Source organism: Mustela nivalis (assembly GCF_964662115.1).
Source record: "Mustela nivalis genome assembly, chromosome: 10".
Taxonomy (NCBI): domain Eukaryota; kingdom Metazoa; phylum Chordata; class Mammalia; order Carnivora; family Mustelidae; genus Mustela; species Mustela nivalis.
This window is the reverse complement of record NC_139029.1, coordinates 9,848,927-9,871,584: the sequence shown is the minus strand read 5'-3', so window position 1 is coordinate 9,871,584 and position 22,658 is coordinate 9,848,927. Positions and strand designations below refer to the sequence as shown.

Sequence of the window (22,658 nt, the reverse complement as noted above, 5' to 3'; positions counted from 1 at the left end):
CAGGTTATTGAAATGTTAAGTTGAGCTGGGAGACCGTCCCTCCCTCCCCAGACCGCACTCTCAACTCCGGCGCGAGCGTGCAGGAACAACACTGCGGACACAGCTGCCGCGCCTTTACCTGGCCGGGCGCTCACCTGGCGGAGCGGTGCGCCGGCCTCTCACCCCACTTTCTGGGGAGGCCACCGCTTCCCCCCTCACCCTTGGGCGCGTTCGCGGCGCTGGGACCCGCCTGCACCGCCCAGGGCTGGTGGTTTGCGAGGTGACTGATGGGTGGAGGTAGGAGAGGAGGAAGCAGGTGTTTTTTTGTTGTTGTTGTTTTTTTTTTTTTTTTTTTTAAAGCAAGTCTGCTCCTGCCCTCGGCCGGGCGCCCCACCCCCACCCCTCGGTCCCTCCCTGGTCCCCTGAGCGCCCCCTGCGGATTCCCGGTCGTACCGCACGGGTGGAGCCCATTTCGGGGCCCCGCTCCTGCAAGCATCGGGATGCGGAGGCCCTGTCCAGAGAATCCTGCCTACTGGGTGCTTTCATTCCCGGCTTTCCGGAGAACTTTCCCAAAGAAACACCGGCTGTCGTCGTCCTGACCGCCAGGTTGCGGAGGGGTGGCCCACCTCTGCTTAGAGCCCCAGAGCTACTGCCTGAGGCCTGGCTCTGGGGAGGGTAAAGCCGAACTGGTGAGGGTGCCTCTCATCGACGGCGGCTCTACCAGTGCCCCCCACCCCGGAGTTTTGCCCTGGAACCATGCCTCTCTGGCGCCCAAATGAATCTGATCTCTGCCAGACCACAGAAAACCTGAATTCTAAACCTAGAGGGAAAAACAGCCCGCAGCCTCCCCCAGTCTTGGATTGTTTTGAATTGCAAGAGAAGCCTGGTCAGGGATCCCCTTCTCCACCGCCCCCTCCCCCCCCCCGCCCTCCCCCGCCATGCTCCCCTGCAGTTCTTTGAAGTTCAAATCCTGAGAAAAGCCAATAGGCGGCTGGCCGGGTGTCAGACAATCCAGCTGACGACAGAAGGCGCCTCCTACTGGGAATCTGCTGTGTCCGGGACAGAAATTAGACACCCTGGTGGGACCGCAGTCAAGTTCACTGCCGAACTGCCAAGTTCATGGGTACACATCATCCAAAGGTATGTATACCCATGTCATCCCACGTGGGTGTTTACTCCCACTGTTGCTTTTTAACTTGGTGTCCACAGATTGGCAAATTTGGGGCTGACCTGTGATTTGGGGATGAGGAAAGCATTGAGGGAAACAGGGATGAGTCTTCATGAATATAACAATAACAGCTTATTCCTCACATCCTGGCAATGGACCCATCATCAGGTTGCTACTCACTTCCCAGCCCATTGAATCCTTATAAAACAAAAACCCCAGGGATGTTCTTTGGCTACACCCACTTAATAGAAGAGAAAGCTGAGGCTTTGGGAAGTGAGGTCATCATTTGCCCAAGGTCATACAGCCGGGAAGTATCAGCAATTAGACCCCAATTGGTTGGCTCCAGGGCCTGTGCTGTCCCATCTTTGGAAGAATTCCTTGTCGCTCTGCATCTACTCTCTCCCCCGAGACAAGGTTCCCTGCTTCTCCCTCTCTTTCAGGAAGGGAAGTCACTTTTATCTCACTCTACACAGTGACATAATTTTTTACAAGTCTGCCTCCTGCTCTCCTTGAGGTTAGGGACCCCTTCTCCTGGCTCCCTGCAGGTGCTTCATAAATACTTGTTGGTTAAATGAAAGCCCCAAAGAGTAACATTATCTTATTGAAGGGGGGGAACTGTTTGGCAGGCAGGTGACTAAACAAGTTCACGTTGGAGAGCTGTGTGTATTCCATCACAACATTTAGACACCGAATTTGGGAACCTTCCAGTCTCTAAATGGTTGATGAGAAACAGTCATGTAGCTCTCAGATAAGACCCAGAATCTGGCTTTCCTTTCACTCTGCAAGACCAACTTCAGAGAGGCCTGGACTGGGGATAATCATTTCAGACAGCGGCTCTAGCTCCCACCTGGAGGCAAAGAGCTTCAGTATTTTTCCATGCCAAGATCCAACTCCAGATCCACCCTGCTCTGCCACAAGCCTAACTGGGCAGGTCTCGTCTATCTCAGCAAATCATCTTCAGAGTGTTCCCTGTAGGCAGGCTCGCCCTGGCTAATCTGGGAAGAGGCTGGAGAAATTCCCATCCGAAGTGGAGCCACAGGCAAAACTGGAAACGGACAGAGGCAGTGTGTTTCTCCCTCTCCCTCCACCATGGTATGTTTCTCTGATTCTTCCCTGGTTCCCTAAGTCCTATTGAAGAGCCTGACTTCATTTAACGGCCAACTTCTCTGTCAGCTCACAAGGGCCTGAGATGTGTCTGTGTCCTTGGGGAAAGAGCCAAAGAAGTAAATCTCAAATGGTGGAATTTCTGTTACCTGTTACTATAAGAGGCAGCAGGGGAGATGACAGTTCTCATTTACTGAGCACGGTATTTCAAGAGCTCTGTAAACTTTGTATTATTTTGTTTAATCTTCCCAACAGCCTTGGAAGGAAAATTCTATTATTTCAGTGTTTCAGGTCGGGCTAGCTGAGACTCAGAGAAATTACACACTTCCATCTGCCGGAAGACGGTAGGGCCAGGATTTGATCTGACGTATGTGCTTGCTCTTAACCACTATGCCAGGGACCGCACGAGATAGGCAGAACAATGGCTGCTGAAAGATGTTCATATTCTAATCCCCAGACCTGGTGAAGGTGTTACGTGACATGGTAAAAAAAGACTTTGAAGATGCGTTTCAGGGAAGGCCCTTGGGATGGGGCAGTCATTCTGAATCATTGTGGGTGATCCAGCATACTTCTAAGAGGGAGGCAGGAGGGTCAAGGTTATGATGGTGGAAGCAGAGGGCAGAGCGATGTGGTTCCTGTAAGGGGCCATGAGCCAAGCATCGGGGGGAGCCCCTAGAACCTGGAAAAGGTCACTGATGGATTCTCCCCTAGGCTTTCCAGAAGGAGCATAGCTTTGCTGACTCCTTAGTTTAAGCCTCCTGAGACAGAGACTGGTTGGACTTCTGACCTCTAGAACTGTAAGCTGATGAATCTGCGTTGTTCTAAGCCCTGAAGTTTATGGTCATTGGTCCCAGGAGCTCTAGGAAACCCGCAGGGAAGGCAAATTCAGCCTGTAGACAGATGTTTGCGTCACCTACCTTCTCAGCTAAGCGTCCACCCTACGTCTCTTCTCTGAGAGTCACCGTGATACAGCCTGCACCATGGGTTTAGAAAGAAGGCAAGAGTTCTTCAGATCAGTCTCTCCTTTCTGAGTCCTCTGCTGCTTATGAGCTGTGTGACCCCGGATAGATGTCTCATCCTCTCTGAGCCAGAGTCAGGTGAGACAGGATGTGGCTGCGGGCCTTGTCAATGGCCCAGTGTTGTCTGAGCACGGGTCACTTGGCATGTTAGCCTGACCGTTTCTGGGGGTCTAGGTTCTAAGAGGCAAGGAGGTTGCTCTGAGCCTTCTCCTGGAAAACATTTGTATTCACACTGGCTGAGTAACTAAGTAACTAAGTAACTAACTTGAAGTATTAGACAGTCTCTGCTTGGTGATTGACCTCGTCTCTCAGGAAGTGAAGCTGGAAACTGACTGGGAGGAACAGGTCACCATGTGGAACTCACACAGGTGCATGTGTTCAAGGATTTTCACTGTTGATTATTTAGAACGGGGAAAATGCTGAACGCTGCTGGCAGAAGTTAGGTAAGTCACGGTGCAGGCTTGTGCGGGGAGGCTATGTGGTCACAAAAAAGGAGACAGAGCAGACAGGGAAGAAGAACCAAGATGCATCATGAATTGAGAAAGGCAAAGACTGGGTATTATGATGCCACACAAGTGTTTTTTTCAGACATAGATACACATGTATTTGCTTGTGCATAGAAAGTAAAAGTGAGGGGCGCCTGGGTGGCTCAGTGGGTTAAAGCCTCTGCCTTCGGCTCAGGTCATGATCCCAGGGTCCTGGGATTGAGCCCCACATCAGGCTCTCTGCTCAGCAGGGAGCCTGCTCCCCCCCCAACTCTGCCTGCCTTTCTGCCTCCTTGTGATCTCTGTCAAATAAATAAATAAAATCTTTGAAAAAATATTTTTTAAAAAGAAATAAAAAAGCAGTGTGCGTATGTGCAAAGAAAAAAAGAAAAAGGAGACCCCCCCCAGGAGCACACCCTCCCTTGCCCTCTGTGTCTTCCCCATCTGCCACTCTTTGGCTCTGTCCTGAGTAGGTGACCCCCTCTTCCCACTTCGCTCTTGACGAGGGCTCCCTTCTAAACCCTTGAGAAGCTGAGCAATGTCTCCACGGTGTGACTGTTGCCCGAGTCAGCAGGAATCACATCCGTACGTGCTTGTTCCATGTCCCTCATCTGGAGGAGTTCCCATTAGTCACCGGGAAGGGCTGTGCCCACATGTAGGTTTCACGCGTGACAGACTGGCCCAGCCTCTTGGAAGGTTACATCAGGTCTGGGTGGCAGAGAAGTTGTGTTCATACACTGCAAAGTGAAACTGGGTAGTTTTGGACTATTGGTTTAGATTAAACCATTTTGATCCAATTTCCCAAAAAATGCTTCAGAAACGGTGTCTCTTCCTCAGTTACCATTGTAACTGGGCCTGTGTAGATGAGTCAGGCAGCCCAGAATGGAGCTAGTGAGGACCTCCTGACTTTAGGGTACAGTTTTTGAGGCCTCTGAGCTCAGAGAACCAGCAAGTGTCTCTACTCATCGCCCCTGTTCTTCGGTGTCTCATCCCCTAGAACCTTCCTGTATGTCCCATCTGTATTCATCCAGGTGCTTCCTAACTGGTGTCCTGCTTCCAGGCTGTCCCCCTGGAATGCATTCTCCATGCCACACAGTCAGCGTTGTGACACAGAGACCTGAGCCACGGTTCCCTGCGGACCGCAGCATCGAGTCTGACACAGGACTTCGTGACCGGGTGGGACCCTCTGATGTGCCCAGCCTTGTTACTCATGGCTCCCTTAGGCTCCAGGCCCTGTCACTCTTCCGTGGTCCCTTTTCCATCAGGGATCAAACGTTTCCCAGAAGCTCCCCGTAAACTTCCTTGATAGCTCCCTTGTTGGAACCGGGTCACATGCTCATTCCAAAACCCATGACCAAAACCCGTGACTGGTATAGACCCTCAGGAGTCCCTGGAGTTGGCACAGATATCCGAATCAGATGGAGGCTCTGCCAATAGGAGGAAGAGGCTGGTGCACCCAGCAGGCACCTAGAGGCCCCGCCCCCACCCCAGGTGCAGGGAGCCTGCCAGGTTCCACTGAGGCAGGAAGCCGGCTGCAGAGAGAACTCAAGAGGGAAGCTCCCTGGTTTGCTGTCCACCTTCCTTCCTTCTTAGTCCTGAGCAGCATTCCGGTTTTTCCAATGAGTTTCCTTTCCTACTTAAACTAGTTTGGTAGGTTTCCATTTCTTGCAATGAAAGGCTCTTGAGAGAAACCCTCTGAGGCTCTTGCCAGCGGCTGGGAGAAGTGCCAGAGGACGGGCATAGGCGTCCTGATCCTCTCCTGGTGAAGCGACTGCATTGAAACCCCCGGCAGCAAACACTGGGGCCCCATGTGACTTGGATTCCAGGAAACCCATTCACTTCCAGGCTAGGTGGGTGACAATAACAGCAGTCAGCCCTCCGACCTCGCTGACTACGTGCTAGACAGCCTTCTACACGGTTTACAATTTCTGTTTTATTAATCACCCTCATAACCACTGGGAGGAGGAGTTACACTCCCCTTTTACAGGCGAGGAAACTGAGCCCCAGAGAGGTTAAGTGACTTGATCAAGCTCGCTTGGCCGGTGGGTGGTGACGTGTGGCTGGGAACCCAGGCTGACGTGGTCCGGGCACACACACGCTCCTCTACCCTAGCTCTCCTGCTAGTGCAGCTTGCGATGCTCTTAGGGACTTCTGATCCAGGTTTGGAGGATGGGAGATGAACTTGGGGACAGACATTCAGCTTCTCCTGGCTGGGAAGGGCCCAAAGAAGGAGCATGAATGATGGTGTCTTCCGTTCATTCCACACACACTGTTGGGGTGAACTAATACTTCATGATAGTGATGAAAGGTTTTTTGTTTTTGTTTTTTTTCCCCCTTTCCCTTTTACTCTTTCAGCCGGTGGATCTTCTTATTTCAGGAGTAAACCAGATTCAGCAGAAAAGCAGAGATAACGTTTTTGACTTTGAAGAATCAAGACTTTGGGGTTGTAAGAACCTGAGCTCTGAGTTTCAAAAGTGGGAGCCCTGGGCATAAAATCTATGTCACTAACAAAAGGTCTGGGGCTAAACAAGGTCCAACAACCACTTGGCCAGACCCAGTTACCATCCGGTATTTCTGAGCGGGGGGTCCCTGCAGAGGGGAAGAGGAGAGAGGAAAGAGGTACAATGATGTGGATCTCCAGGGAGGTGAGTGGTGGCCAGTGCAATGAGAGTGGGTGTGGGCAGGGGGGGGGCCCCAGAGAGTGTCTGCCCCCACCCAGGATGGTACGGGAGGGGATGGTCGCATGGGGGGTGACAGCCCTGCAGCAATTTGCCTGACCATACCAATGTCCCCTGTATGCCTCAGAGGAGGGCAGAAGAAGCTGAGAGAAGAAAGAGGGAGAAGCTGGGCGAAGAGAGGGCATCCAGGAGGCGAGGAGGGCACGTCTGCCATCCGGAAGACAGAAATGAGGCCATGTTGGCAGGTGCCAGAGAACACCAGATTGCTGCTGGCCCCTGCCCAGGTCTTGGCACTTTGTGAACTCCCTTCACCAAAAAAAAAAAAAAAAAAAAGGGAAGAAAGAAAGACAGACAGACACAACCCAGAAAAAGTATAGGGAGACCCTGATTAATCGTGATTTTTTTTCTTCCACCCAGCAAAATGGGGACTTGAATAGAAATGAAGCCTAGTTCTAAGAACTGAGGTTACGTTTCTTGCATACTCTGCAATGTGGACGGAGCATCCTGCCTGCTTCCCAGCTGTTTCTAAAAAGGCTTTGCACGTTCAGCTCTGCTCTCCTGTACGTTTCTGCATGAAGGAGGTTAATAAGGTTCTTCAAGAGAAGCAGAGGAAGAGAGCATGGAGCAGAGGAGCAATGCTCCCGCATGCTCTGCGTCTTCTTCCAGGCAGCCTGCCAGGCTCTGTCTTCTACCATCCCAGCTCCCCCTGTGCCCTCATCCCCTGCAGAAAAGCCGCCCAGTATTGATATAGTGGAGGTGACAGTGCTTTGTACTTGATTCATAGTGACCCTCTATCAGCCAGCCCCCGACCAACAAGGTGCTACCTTCCCCATACTGGTCATGCAAATAATTGTGTCTCCTGGGGTGGAAGATCTATATTACACTGTGCTGTCTGGGGAGTTTCTGTCTTTGTCCATGACTCTTAGGCCTCTTTACACCAGAGTTTTACAACCTTGGCACTAGTGACATCTGGATGGGATAAGTCTTTGTCGTGGGGGCTGCCCTGAGCACCATAGGGTGGTTCGCAGCTTCCCTCAACCTCTACTCACTAGATGCCCGTAGCAACACCCCTCTCAAGCGCTGACAACCAAAAATGACTCCAGACACTGTCCAGTGTCCCTGGGGTGAGGGAGGATTTACCCCCTGCCCTTAAGCAAATTGCATAGCCTCTCTGAGCTTCAGTTTTTTCCAATGAGTATTGGGGATAACCAACGAGAAAGGGATTTGAGTCTGTTTTGTTCACTCCTGTATCCCCAGTATCTAGACTAGTACATAGAAAGTGCTCAATAAGAATGTGTTGACTGGCTGACTGAATCTCTGGCCTGCCTCCCTCCCAGGGCTTTGGCAGGGTTCAAATGAAAAAGGCTATGCCCACCTCCATGACTGGGGATCACGGAAAATATCGCACCATCTCCAAACTCAGAACATGGATGCCACTGGCTGGCATTTTCTGAACTAATTTTATAAAAACATAAGGATTCATGAAAGCCCAATACTGGAAGTAACCTTCATGTCCTTCGATGGGTGAGTGGCTAAACCGTGGTATGGCCACACGGTAGTAAAATACCACGCAGAAATAAAGAGGAACAGATCCTCCAGGTATGAGGTAGTCTGGGTGGCTTTCAAGGGAACCAGGCTGAGTTTAAAAACCCAATCTCGTAAGGTCCCACACTGTATGACTACATTCATAGAATATTCTGGAAACCACCAAATTATGGAGATGAAGAACATTGCCAGGGGTTGTGGCTGTGCCAGCCTGGGCGTGGCTTCCACGGAGCAGCACGAGGGGGCTTGTGGGAACGGAACTGTTCTGAATACTGAGGGGGAGGGTTCGGTCACATGAATCTAGACACATGATAGAACTACATAGCCCTACACACAGACACACACAGACATGAATATACATAGATGGGAAATCCAAATAAACTCTGTGGGTTGTACCAATGTCAATTTCAATGTCAATTTCCCAGCTACAATATTGCAGGAAAGACTGAGGGAAGGATGCACAAGTCCTCCCTGCGATGCGTGTGTGTGTGTGTGTGTGTGTGTGTGTGCAATTTCCTGTGAATCTGTTATTATTTCAAAACAAAGATTTGAGGGGCGCCTGGGTGGCTCAGTAGCTTGAGCCTCTGCCTTCGGCTCAAGTCATGATCTCGGGGTCCTGGGATCGAGCCCTGCATCGGGCTCCCTGGGAGCCTGCTTCCTCCTCTCTCTCTCTCTCTCTCTCTGCCTGCCTCTCTGCCTACTTGTGATCTCTGTCTGTCAAATAAAACAAAAACAAAAAACCAAAGATTTGAACCTGAAGAAAATAAATACGTAGGGACAAAAGAGAAGAAAGAGTTCCCCCAAAACATGTGCAGCATAAAAACAGTTAAATTCCCCAGATCACTAGAAGAGGTGAGAGACAGACTACAAACTGGAGCTGGCAGGAAATGGAACTATGTTTCCATGACTCAGCTTGATTTATCTTAGGAGCCCCTATTCTGCCAGGTGGCAGAAATGTCCTCCCCCCCACCCTGCTGCCCCTGCTGGGGTTGCATCTAAATTCTGAAGCCTGTGTCATGCTAAAGCCTCCTAGGGGCACATCTGGAGCAGATGCCATCCATTCCTGTTCCCACATTGGCTGCTCGGCTGTTGGTCCTGGCAAGTCCATGCTGAGCCTGAGGGAAATCTAGCAGGACAAGTCACTACCTGGTAACCTCTGACTCACGTGTCATCCACAGATAGGTTCATTTGTCCCATATAGCATTTTAAAAGATCAGTCGCCAATATTTGAAATGGGAATTTTCACAGAAGAATCTAGATATTTGAAAGAAAAACAAGATTTTCGTGTCTTGTAAAAAATATTTTCATGTTTTATAAAAAAAAATAATAAAGATGTTCATGTCTTGTCATGCTCACTGTTGGCTTGCCATGGTCCCCACCATTCCCTATTACACGGGGCCTGCTTCACTCATTTGCAAAATCTGCCCAGCCCACTCTTTCCTATTTCTGTGTCACTTGTGGGTCCCGGGGGCCCATTTCTCTCCTGCTCCTTGCTGGGGGACAGAAAAATGCTATGACTATGGTGCTCTGTCTCAGACTCATCTGCCTTCATCTATCAAATGGCCATTCAGCCCCGGGGTCTTGCTGTCCTCCCTGGCTCCACACGGAAAAGGAACACAATGGGACACAGCCCGGAGCCCTCATTCTCAGTTTCCCTTCCTTTCAAACTACACCCTCCTCCTCCAGATCTGGGAACCTTTGTCTGCGCTGAGAGGCAGGAAGCCTTGCAGGTCCAGCAACAGTGCCTCTCCCCGCCCTGCCCCCCCCCCCCGCCCCAGGCTATTATCTAAACACACCAGTCCTTTCTATTTCCCCTGATGTCCTAGGCTTTCCAAATCCAAAGCCAAGACTATTGGGGTCTTTTTATCGTTGTGCCATCCCTTCCTGGAGACAGATGATAACAGCTGCCTGAATTTTGGGGGTGGAGAGGATCTTGAAGCAGTAACAAAAACTGGAAATGAAAAACGCATCAGTTAATTCAAGACGTCCCCCTCCATCCTCTTTCTGCACGCCAGGGGCTGCGCTAAGCTCTCCACGTGCGTTCTCTCATTCCAACCACAAATTGGAAGTGGGGCTGAGATGAAGTGTTTGTCCAAAGTCAACAACTAGCGAGGGGCAGAGCTGAGACTCGAACCCAGAGCAGATCATCCCAGCCACCTGGGGTCCCCAAAGGTGTGGTTTTAATTCAGCTCTACCCTCTGGGTTTCGAGCGCTCACGCTACTGACCACCTAGGCAGAGGCCGGTGGGAATCCTTACCTGGGTGAAAGGGAAAGGCCATTGGTTGAACGTTAATTAAGCCCCGTCCATTCTCCCAGCTGATTGGCAGGGTGGCCGTGACTGACAGGTGGCCTACCCCTGGCACAGTGCAATATATTGACCCCCACCGCAGGCCACGGTAACCGCAGCGTGAGAGTCCAGACGGCCAGGGCAGATCGACTCCCTGGAGAAGAGCAGGGATAAAAATGGAAGGACAAGAGGTTGAGTCAGAAAGTTGGCAAATCTAGTTACGGGAAAGGATAGAAGCGGGCTGCTATCAATTTGTAAATCAGCAGCCCGCCTTGCAAGCTGGGTAAAGCTTTTTTTCTTCAAAATCTAATTACAAGACAGAGCCTAGAGAGCCTCCTGGGTTTTTGGCTTGGCTCCCTGCAAAACTCCCCTTACCCCCCACCCGCCACAGCCCACTGTCCCTTGACTGTTTCCGGTCCAAGGGCCTTGCTAGCAATCCCTGAGCTTGCTTGTCACGGGGCCTCTGGAAGAGTTACTTGGGCACCGAGGCATTCCTTCCTCACCCCTGATGGGCAGGAACAGCTGATAAGCCATCTGTGCTGCCAGCCCTCTGCACAGCCAGGGGCTCTGGTCTGAGGCTTTCTGCAGCCAGCCGCCTGGGAACAATCAGTCAGTGCCGCCTCTAGAAAAGACAGACCCACCCCAGGTCCCTGGGTTTTCTCTGAGGCAGGTCCACCTGCCCAGCATCTGGACCAGCTTTGGACAGCACCATTGAGCTAACTGGCCCTCTGTTTGGCCAGAAAGAGGGAAGGGCTTTGTTTTGTTTTTAGTCCAGTGTAATTCAACATTTAAAAATGTGCATTAAGTGAGATTGAGATAAATTCCTGCTAGAAACTTAATGCTTTCCCCCACCTACATTGCTCTTTAGCTAACACTGGGCACCATGCGAAATGCTGGCTCTTGCATTTAGCGTCGTTCCTATAGGAGGGAGTCTAGCTCAGTACTCCAGGGCACATGGCTCTGCAGCTGGGCTGCCTGAATTCAAACCCCGGCTCTGCAGTTGCTGACTACCGCTCCTTAGGGGAGGCATTTAATCTAGTGGAGTCTCTGCTTCCTCAGCTGTAAAATGGGGTTAGTGAGAGTCCTGACCGAATCAATGTCTGTGAAGGGAAGCAAGCAATGCCTGGCTTGTGATAAGTTGCTCTGTAAAAGGAAGAGCTTATTATTGAGGAAAAACTCCCAACACAAAGGAAACTGTTGTAGGTCGGGGAGGGATGGGGAGAAAGGGTTGCTGCACAGAGGCAGAGGTTACTCCGCAGACCTGTGACTGGAGTGTCAAAGACATAGTGCTGCTGGTCGAGCCAACTCTCCAGGGTCTTGGCTGGTTCCTGAGGACCAGCCACAAGACTGAGCCAGCAAACCATCGAGGCCTGGAGGGAGGACCCAGGCTGCGATTTCCTCTCTAGCTTATCCTGGGTTATGGAACACTGTTGGGGGGAGGAGGGTGAGGGATGGAGAAACGGACCCATTCGGAGGGCTCTCAGGAAGGAGGTGGGAGGGCAGTAGAGGAGGGTAAGCAGCCCGTGGCCAGAGGCAGCTGTGCCCTGGGTCCTCTCTGCTTCTGGGGGCTGGGCTGCTCAGAAGGAGGAAGTCATGACCAGACGTGCTGAGTTCAGAGTTAAGGACTTGTGCAGGCTGCTGGGGGAGGTGGGAACCACCACCCAGTCCCGTGGAAATCCCCTGTGGGTGGGTGTCGGGGAGTGTCCCCGTGCTAGAACTCTCCTCCGGCCCCAGCCTTTTACTGATTTTTATTTATTTATTCTTAACAAGTCATAATTTACATTCAGTGAAGTGCAAAACTCAGCGAGCAGCTTGATGGGTTTCTACTGATGTACATACCCATGCAGTTACCACCCAGATCAAAATCTAGAGCATTCCCAGGACCCAGGAAGGCTGCCTCATACCTTTTCCCAGCTCAAGACTCCCCAGAGTCCTCAATTTTGCTATACCTTCAACAACTGTTGCTTATTTTTGAATTCAAATAAACAGAATCATACAGTATGTCTTCTTTTGTGACTGGCTTCTTTCATTCGATATTGTGTCTGGGTTTTCGTACATCTGTACTTCTTTTTTTCCTTCATGGCTGTATAATATTCCATCGTGGGAATATCCCCTAATTTATGTTCTTATTCCGTTCTTTTCCAGCTTGGGACTATTATGAATAAAGCAGTGAGGAACACTTTTGACCTGGCTTTTGGGACACAGAAGTGCCCGTTTCTGTGAGACATAGAGCCTGGTGTGCTTTCAGGCCTTTTCGACATTCTATCTAAAAATGCTCCAAAATCAGAGAATAGGGAATTAGCATGTTTCCCGCCCCCCTCCTCTGCCCTCCCCCTCCACAGCCACTTCGGAGTGGCAGCCGTGAGAGCCTGAGAAGCAGAAAGGAGACCAAAGCCACCACACTACACCAGCCACATTCAGAAGCTGTAAAACTATGTTTACCACTTGCCAACAGCATTTCCCCTTTCAAAAATGTTAGCTGACCTTATGCCGGCAATGTATGTAGAGATTTTCTGAAACTTGGAAGAAAGTTCTGCTCTTTCTCTTGCTGGTGGTGCCTGCTGAAGTCTTGAGTGTTGTGTAAGGACTCAGAGATGACCAGATGCATTTCCCCCATTTTACAGATCGGAAAACTGATACCCAGAGAAGCGACTTGCCCAAAGCTTCACAGCGGGTAAATGACGGGAGGAGGGGCGCAACGAAACCCGGCCTCTAGTGGCCTCCTCTGTGGGTTGGGACAAAGGGATCATCTTCGTTGGTCCTTCCCAGTGCTCTCCGGCTAAACCGGAACTGCTGTCCCCGAAGCTTAGAGTTTCCTAGTGACCATCCTTCCATGATTAGTGGATGTCAGATTCTAGATTTACTCTCTTGATCACCTACTATGTGCCAGGTGTTGGTTTATTAGTTTTGGGGGATACAATAGGGTAGGAAACAGACCAGCATTCCTTCCCTCATATAACTTGGCATTCCCACAGGGGAGAAGACAATAAACTCTTAATTAAGTTCATAAAGTGAAGTAAGTCGGATCAAGGTCCGTGCTGTAAGTAAGACAAAGGAAGGATGATGGGAAGTGCTTGTGGCTTGGGGGACAGAGAGGGTTGGAGTTTTGAACACAGTGGTCAGGGAAGGTGACATTCAGAAGCCCTAGAGGAGGTGAGGGATGCTGGGGGGTGAGGTGGGGTCTGTGGGGGTGGGGAGAGTGTTCTGGGCAGGGAGTCCAGCAAGTGCAAAGGCCCTGAGGTAGGATCCTGGGGCATCCTGGAACTGTTTGGTGGAAATGAGGTGAGCAAGTGGGAGGGGTATGGGAAATGAGGTCAGAAAGGTGAGGGGCCGAGGGGCCATACAGGCAGCTAAGACTTTGGCTTTTACTCAGTGAGACGCAGAACCTTCAGAGATCCCCCAGAGGAGTGACAAGGCCTGACTTAATGTCAGGGGAGCTGGCTGCCGGGTGGAAAGTAGAGGAGGATAAAGCGGAAGCAAGGAGACCAGCTAAGAGGCTGTGACAGTAATCCGGTGACAGGCAATGGGGCTTGGCCAGGCAGGCAGAGACCGTGGAGGGAGACAGGTGCCAGTGATGTTTCGAAGGGAGCACCAGTCGGACTCCCTGGCAGGCTGATGTTGGCGCTAATACAGGACCACCCTGAATACAGAGCAGATGTGCTTTGCAAAGAGGGCCACTGAATTTCAGGTACCACGTCTTCTTCTAGATCCCTCCTTTAGGTTCCTTTCCCCGAAGTTAGCCGGGGAAAGGTCTCACCGTGTCCTCCCCAAACATGGGGCCGAGCCCTTCAACCAGGAAAATGTGTGAGTGTGGACATATGTGTGTACATGGGTATGTTTGGGGGAGGGGAGATCACTTTGATGCTTCTTTGCCTGTCCTTTGCCTGCTCCCTCAATTTCCCTTTTCTCTGGGAGGCATTTCGGCAAAGTTCTAACCACTCCGCAGACCTACAAGCATCTGCACGATCAAACCTTGTATAAGGCTATGCCCTTTGACTATGCTCCAGCCCCGCTGACCTTTCTCCTTGGGGTCCCGGGCCTTTGCCACCTCAGGGCCTTTGCACTTGCCATTCAGACCCACTCTGACCGGCATCCCTCCCTCATCTTTCAGGTCATAGCTCAAATGTCACCTCCTCAGAGAGGCCTTCCCTGCCCTCCCTGCTGGAAATGAGTCACCCCAGCTGCTGTCTGCTTTCTTCACAACACTGCAGTTTGTAACGATTTAGTTATTTGTTTACTTATTGATTGTTTCGTCTCTCATACCGGAAGGCATTGGAAGGGCAGGGAATGAGTTGGTCTTGTGGACTGTCAGTTCCCCATGTATAAAGCTCAATGCCTAGAGGGGCAGAGCCTCTGGGATGGCCTGGGCGAGCCGCACTTCCTGGTATTCACACCTTGGGCTCCCTTCCCACACCAAATAGGGCTGGCCTCATGCGACTGATAGAGTACAACCGGGAGGTGACAGGGGAGGTGACAAAATGTACCTTCCGTGCCATATATGCATATATACATACTTATCATACAGAAAGGCTTTTAAAGGGCAATTCCTCCCTCCCTTTAGAAAATCTCCTACTGGCTCTGCTGCTTTGAACCCTAATTAATACACAGGCAATCAAGGATTATGGGCTCTGAAGCCAAACCACCTGGGTTCAAATCCCAGCTCTACCATTTACCTGTTCTGCGACTGTGCACTGTTTCTTAATCTTTTTGCCTTGGTTGCCTCATTTGTAAAATAGGAATTATACCTACCCCATTGATTTGTGCATAGTAAATGAATTAATAGGCATAAACACGGCTAGCACCTGGCACACACTCACAGAGCAATGCTAACTATAGCTTTTTTACTTAGCACATAATAGGTGCTCAATAATTATTCTCCAAATGCATGGCTGGCCAAGGGTCCTAGTGTGCCATATTTCTTCCTGGGGTTTCTTCTGAGTTCAGGTCTTTATATGCAGGAAGGTTTTTAAAGGGTATTTTTTGCCTCTCTCTCTTTTCCATGTATACTAAAAAGTTATTCATTGTCTGAAATTCAAACTGAACTGGGCATTCACTTTTCCTTTATTCTGTCTTGAGACCCTAACCCTCCTCCACGTTCTCGAAGGCTTAGTGAGGTCACCTCTGGGTGATGGACACTTTTATGTGTCAATCCAGCCGGGCTCTGATCTCCCTGACACCATCAAATGTTAATCTAGGCGTTGCTGCCAAAGTATTGTAGAGACGTGATCAAAGTCCAGAATGACTGACTTTAGGTAGAGTAGTTTATCCTAGATAATCTGGGCAGGGCTAATCTAATCAGTTGAAAGGCCTGAAGAGCAGAGCTGAGGTTTCCCTGATGAAGGATAAATCCTACCTGTGGATCTTAGGGACCGCTGCCTCGCCCCCTGCCACAAGGGTGTTGGCCCGCCCCTCCCCATCGCCCGCCCTACGAGGCTTGACTCGCCAGTGGGCCTAACTCCGTGCAGAGAATTTCCACATATGCCGCCTGTTGGTTCCATTTCTCTGGTTCGACCCTGAGGTGTACCGAAAGGGTCCGTAGACAAAAGGACAAGACTGATACAAAGCGAAGGTCAAGCAAAGCTTTATTTCGCCCCAAGTATCAAGAATCAAACTCACCGGCCAGGGCCGTCTCTTGCAAAGAGGCGACCCCTCCCAGTCTCACAGACTAAGTTTTATAGAGTAAAGGCCATGCGGTGGAGAGCCTGGCCACACACAGGTGGCCAATTGAATTACAATTCACCCCATGATAGTTATTTAATTCAGCCTAAGACCTTGGCTGGAATGGGCGCCTTTGTCTGGCACCTGATAGGTGGGGCCCCTTGCATTGACTTAAGGGTTTTTTTCTCCCCTTCCTCAGATCTGTAGCTTCTTTATAACGCGATGGCTGCCTGGGGGAGAGAAAGGTGCTCTGTCCTTATTTACCCAATGGCTTTGCCAGCGACGATTGTACCCTCAACGCTCCTGATTGATTAGTCAATTGAAATGGATCAAAACAGTCAGGAAAGCTTTGTGGGAGGGGCCAGTCCAAAGCCAACCATCGGCTTACATTCCAAAGCTGCCGTGACAGGTGGGTGAACTGGGAATCAAATCTGTTTTCTTATGGCAACAATGTTATTAAAGCCAAGGAGGTTTTCCAGGTTGACCCACAAGTATCTGTTCGACGTCTATGAATAATTGCAAAGCTGTATGAATAACTATGTTAATAACTTTTCATCTGTATTAGTTATCTAAGGTTATGGATGGGAAAAAATAAAACTGAAAACTCCCAAAGTACATAGACTCTGTATCATTAGAAAAATATTTACATCTCCCTCTTAATCTGTATGTTTGGGGCAATATAGAATGTTTATCTTTTTTTCATTTTCTGTCTTCGAGGTCTAGATTATTTCCTGAACCAGAATAATATTAGTACAGCACATGGATGGTGTGCGATAGAACACGTTTGTCTGCGGGCAGGGGGGAGGGGCCATGCTGATAAGGACAGTCCCCCCTAGCTGGGCCTGCAGCCCATGGCCCAGCTGCCAACCCCCCCCCCCCCCGCCCCATGTAGCTGAGCCCCAGGGGCCAATCAGGCACAGGTCATTGCTGCCCACTCAGAGCTGTGCTAAATAGCTCAGCAGCCCCGTCCTGTGTGGTACCAACATTAATGACCGGGACCCCACTTCTTAAGAGGAGCCACGAGGACATTGGGGTGGGCCTCCGAAGAGTAGACACCTCTGGGCAAAGGCACAGAGCTGGGGCTGGGGAGTCTGACGGGGAGGAGGGGCAGCGGGGGCAGACACCCCTCCCCCTCTCCCTTCCTGGGGAATTTGGTCCAGCTGAGCCACCAAGTTCAGGGTCAGTCTGGCAGAGTGTTCTAATGGGAACATCACCATCTTTTCTAGAATCCCTACAGTCAGGGTGGGAAGGGCTGCATTGCCCAGATGCTTTCATTTCTGGATGAGAGGCTGAGACCCGTGAGGGCTGTGGCTTCCATGCCCGGGATCACACGGCCAGTCAGAGGCAGCGGGGGACTCGAACTCTTGCCCTCTGTGGCCTGTGGTGCAGCTCTCTGCTCTGACCCTCCCTACAGTTTTCTCAAACTCAGGTTCAGGAGGGCAGCTGTCTGTCATCCCCCCACACAGATGAGGCCCACTGGAGAGTCCCAGGAGGCCAGGGCACCCCCTTTGTGGCCTTTTTCTCTGCCTTGGGTGCCCCACGAGAGCTCCTGCTACTCTTCAGGTAGAATGTAAGCCCCTCGAGGGGAGGGACCATGTCCCATTTGTTTCCTTATTGCTGACACTGGATAAGCAGGTGATGAATGAAAACGTGAACTTCATAGCATGATTTCCTTCTATTCCGGAGATATCCCACCACTGTTTCTCCCCCTCCACCTGCCCCCTCCCAGCTTCTGAGGGGCGGTGCGCGGGGCACGACAAGCTCAGCCGTGGGTATTACATGACAAGAGTGGTGTTGGAAGGACTCTGCCCTGGGAAGGATACTCCTTCACCTGGGTCTCATCCAATCCCCCCAACAACCCAGGGAGAGAAAGGTATGCCTAACCTCATGCCCTTTTTCTGGATGAGGTGACTGAGATTGCGGTATCGTCTAGGCAAGGTTACACCGGCAGGAAGTGGTGGGACCAGCCTTGAAGGCAGGTCTCTGAGTGCTGGATCTTCCCAGAGTCGGGGCTGGCAGGAGGGAAGGCTGATACGAGCGAGTGTTGTGTCTAGAAGTACCTCCCGAAGTACCTCCCGTCAGGGCTGAGTTGAGGATCTTGTAACCTGATGTTAGGGGTGACATCCCATTCTTTTCGCTGGATTCTGTCCTTAGTCCCAATTCACACTGGAGGGGACAGGTTTCACCAGAGGGCACACACCAGGAGGCGGACGTGATGGGAACCACGCCTGGGGTGCACAGCTTTGCCATCAGGGCGTCAGAAAGATCTCGGCTTTGGGGACTGGCAGAGTGGAGTTTGATGCCAGGTTTTCCTATTTCCCTGCAACGTGAAACCACCCATTAATCAACCTCACTGAGCCTCTTCTGTAAAACAGAGGCTGCTTCCCTCACCCATCCTGTCCTCAAGCGGAGGGCTAAGTGGAAGGAGCCTGCTGTGCCTCCATTGCCCCGTCTTTCACAGGGCTGCTTAACAAACCCCCCAAAACATGATGCCTCACACAATGTGATGTATTATTTTTCAGTTCTGCAGACCAGAAGTCCTCCATGGGCCTCCCTGGGCTAGAAATCCCAGTGTGGGCAGAGCTGCTTTCCTTCCCCGAGACTGCAGGAGAGAATCTTGTTTCCTCGCCTTCTCTGGTTCCTAGAAGCTCCGGTGTTCTGTGGCTCGCGACCCCTGCCTCCAGAGTCCGCAAAGCAAGTCCGGTAGCATCTTCGTGATTATGTCTCCCTGCTCTCTCTGCTCTCTCTGCTCCTGTCCCCCTCATCCACTTCTGAGATCCCTTGTGTTCCCACCCAGGCAATCCAAGAATAGGATCATCTCCCTATTTTAAAGCCACCTGAGTATCTGCCTTAATCCCGTCAGGGGCCTTAATCCCCCTTTGATCTTGTCAACTAACCTGGGTTGCAGGTTCTGGGGATGAGGGATGTGGGTGTTTCCAGGAGCCACTGCTCTGCCCACCACAGACCCCTTCCAGGCCTTTGTCTTCATTTGTGCTGAGGGTCACCCTCTCCCCACACCTGGCTGCCTGATCGCCCTTGTGGTGACCTACCAAATGAAGTTTATGTCCATGCTTCCCCCACTGTGTATCTGACTCTGTTGGAGAGTCATATGGTCCCGTGGGGGCAAGTTTGTAGCCTTCCCTGCCTGGGAACAATGGCTGGGAGAAAGTGCCCTGCTGCTCCCGGCTACCTCCCAGCAAGCAGCCTGCTCCCGGGGGCCGCTGGCCTGGGGTCCCTCAGATGGAGGGAAACTGCTGGAGCCCGGGTCAGCATCGGCCCCAGTCCTCAGCTCATCTGTGCCCGCTCGGGATCCGGGAGTCCTGCGTGGAAGGGAATCTGAGCGGGCCCAGGGGTATTCTCATTTGCCCTGAGCCCAACTTCCGAATTTTGCCTGTCCCACGGAAGTTGTGTTTTTGCCTCATGTGGGGGAAACAAAAGCAAAAGCCATTTCCCCATCAAGAGTCTCCCTCTTTGGGCTGCAGGAAGGGGCAGAGACACTAAGGAGCACCTGCTCATAGGAGGCTGTCCCCATTGGGTAGGTGTGGCTGGGTGGGCTGGGTTGGTTTGCGTCTTCCTGGGTGGAGCTGGGTTGGGCTGGAAAGGCATGTAGGTTCGCGCCATCTAGTGGTGGTTGATGGGACTGGGCGCTATAATGGCTCAAGATGGGTCTAGACTTACTGGACTTGGTTATCCTGGGGCCATGATTCCAACTCCTGGATGTGCCGTAGAGTCGCCCAAGGAGGTTTTAAAAAATATGAATGTTCAAGCCCTGCCCCACACCTACTGCATCAGAAACTCTGAGGCCCCAAAATCTGGAGTTTAGAATATAGATTCCTGGGATTTACTTCTAAACTACTAGGTTTGGGATAAAATTGGGAATCCAGACTCTTAACAAGACTCCTCTAGTAACTCCCATAGGCAGCTTGACTTCAACACCACTGACTCATATGGCCATAAATTAAATGAGACAACTGTGGGATATGGATATTTAAGAAAGCTGATGCTATATTCGGTCATATTATTAGAAGCATAATACCTAGGTCAGGGGAGGATATAGCATAGTGGTTAGTGTCTGGGTTCAAGTCTTACTTTTGCTACTCCCAATTGTGTAACTGTGGGCCAATGTCTAAACTTCTTCCTATATCTATAAAGTGGAGATAAGAGTACCTATCTGCCAGGGTTGTTTCAAGGACTCAATGAGATCATGCTTGAAAGACTTAGCACAGGGCCTGGGCCTTAGGAAGAAGGTCCTGCACAAACAGTCCCACGGCTCAGATCTATTGGGAGCATGGTGTCTGACTTCAGTAACACATTTATAAGGGGAATGACCAGAGGAGGAGGGGATGGAAGAGCCGAGGGACCTGGAGAACGCTTGAGGGTCTGGAAGTGGGAGGGAAGAGGTGTTTGGGGAGCAAGGCATGTGTGCTGCTTTAAAATACCAGGTCAGGCTCTAGTGTGCAAGAGGGAATGGGGATCAGGAAGTGTGATGTGTGAGCAAACACCTTCAAAGCACCAGAGCTAGGAGGGGTACAGACTAACTTATGGGGGAGTGCACTTACTGTCATGGAAGCCTTTGGACAGATGCCAAATGAGAACTCCGTGCTGCAGAGCAAGCCATTCCAACGTGGCACCTACACCCCTCCTGGAGTGTGGCCCGATCGTGGGGGGGCAGACAAGCATCTGCAACGATAGCTTTTTATATGCCTATGCTTACCCTTGGCACGTGTGCGGACATATACTTGGTATGCCTGTGCACACATGTGTGTATGTATGTTATGCATGAGAAAAAATGAGGCCAGCATCTTGGGACTGTGGTTTCACCAAAGTGGGTAGCAACCTCAGGCCCGAACCAAATTTAAAAGATGTAAGTAGCAAGTGTTATGGGCAGGATGCTTATTGCTCTCTCTTGTTCATGTGTTGGATCCTAACTCCCAATGCGATGCTGTTTGGAGGGGGCCTTTGGGGGGGAGACAAGGTCATGAGGGTGAGCGGTCATGGATGGGATGAGTGACCTTAGAAGAGAGACCCCAGAGAGCTCCCTTGTCCCTCCTGCCAACCAGGATGATACGCACACAGCGAGAAGGGGAGCAGACTGCAGCCCAGAAGAAGGTCCTCGCCAGACCCCATCCCACCGGCTCCCTGATCTTGCCCTTCTGGCCTCTAGAACTGTGGGAAGTGAATTTCTGTTGTTTAGAAGCCCCCCCTGCCTGGGGCACTTGGTTACACAGCAGGCTGGACTGAGACAGGATGTCGGCATCTATGGGGCAGGTCTGTGGATGTGGCAGAAATAGTCAGGGCAGTCTTGGGGGATCCAGCCTCAGAGGAATGTTCTGGATGGGTCCGAAGATGGATCTGGGTGATGCTGCAGGTTGCTTTTTCCAACAAATGCAGGCTGTACCCCCTATCCCCCACACTCTGGGTGTCTCTGTGAAAGGCGTTGGCACCTTTAGCAAGCCAGTCCAAGGCCGCCGATGACTCTGACACTGGAGTTCATGGAGTTAAGAGGCCATGAAACCAGAGCCATGGGTGGTTCCAGAAAGGGAAGAAGCTTTTGGGCACCATGCCCACCTTCTGAGCATCTTCGGCTGTCTTCTCCCCTTGCCTTGTGTGTTTCTTTCCCCACATACCATGTTGTGTGTTTCTTTTGTCCCTCACTTGAGGCCAGAGACTGGTCCCTGGCTCTCCTGTGGACAGAGCCTCATGCTGTCAGCCTCCATGGGACGCCCCACTCCGGGCGCTCTGGGCTCATTGTTATGGGGGTGACATTGGCTCTGTCCTCTTGGCTCCAGACTGACCGCTATGGTGAGCTACAGCTGGAGTGGTCCCGCCTGGCCAGAACAGAGTGGCACTGAAACCCCATCAGGAAACTGAAAGAGGGGGACATCCCATGGGGGGGGCTGTGTGTGCACATGCATGCGTGTGTTTGTGTGTGTGTGTGTGTGCACATGTAGGTGGCATATGGAGGGCTTAAGAGAAGGGACAGGGGCACTTTGGGGTCAAGCCCAGTGGACAGTGCATAGCTTAATAGAGGCTCAAGGGTCAAGAGACTGAAACCCAATCATGCTGACTTAAGTGGGGCGGGGGGAGGTATGGGGGAGAGTGTTAGGGGCTGAATTAGGTCCCCCTAAAATGTACATGTTGCAAGTCTCAGCCTCAGAATGGACTGTGCTTGGCAGCAACCTCTTCGATCTCAGCCACAGCAACTTCTTCCTAGGAACATTGCCAAAGGCAAGGGAAGCAAGGGCAAAAATGAACTATTGGGACTTCATCAAGATCAAAAGCTTCTGCACAGCAAAGGAAACAGTCAACAAAACCAAAGACAACTGACAAAATGGGAGAAGATATTTGCAAATGACATACTGGATAAAGGGCTAGTATCCGAAACCTATAAAGAACTTACCAAACTCAACCCCCCAAAGAACAAATAATCCAATCAAGAAATGGGCAGAGGACAGGAACAGACATTTCTGCAAAGAAGACATCCAGATGGCCAACAGACATATGAAAAAGTGCTTCACATCAGTCGGCATCAGGGAAATACAAATCAAAACCACAATGAGATACCACCTCACACCAGTCAGAATGACTAAAATTAACAAGTCAGGAAACAACAGATGCTGGCGAGGATGCGGAGAAAGGGGAACCCTCCTACACTGTTGGTGGGAATGCAAGCTGGTGCAGCCACTCTGGAAAACAGTATGGAGGTTCTGCAAAAAGTTGAAAATAGAGCTACCC

General features: G+C 51.1%; 1 long non-coding RNA gene across 6 annotated transcripts; it reads left to right on the top strand.

Annotated features, from left to right (window-relative positions):
• The first annotated feature begins 137 nt into the window (after positions 1-137).
• Positions 138-8,383, top strand: LOC309841903. 6 transcript variants are annotated; one of them, XR_014299388.1, is made up of 4 exons: positions 138-1,119; positions 4,787-4,931; positions 5,410-5,605; positions 6,111-8,383. It is a non-coding gene; the product is annotated as an uncharacterized lncRNA (long non-coding RNA). The 6 variants fall into 6 exon arrangements; XR_014299389.1 differs by having other exon boundaries at positions 323-1,119; positions 5,433-5,605; XR_014299390.1 differs by having other exon boundaries at positions 323-1,119; positions 5,402-5,605.
• Positions 8,384-22,658: the final 14,275 nt, after the last annotated feature.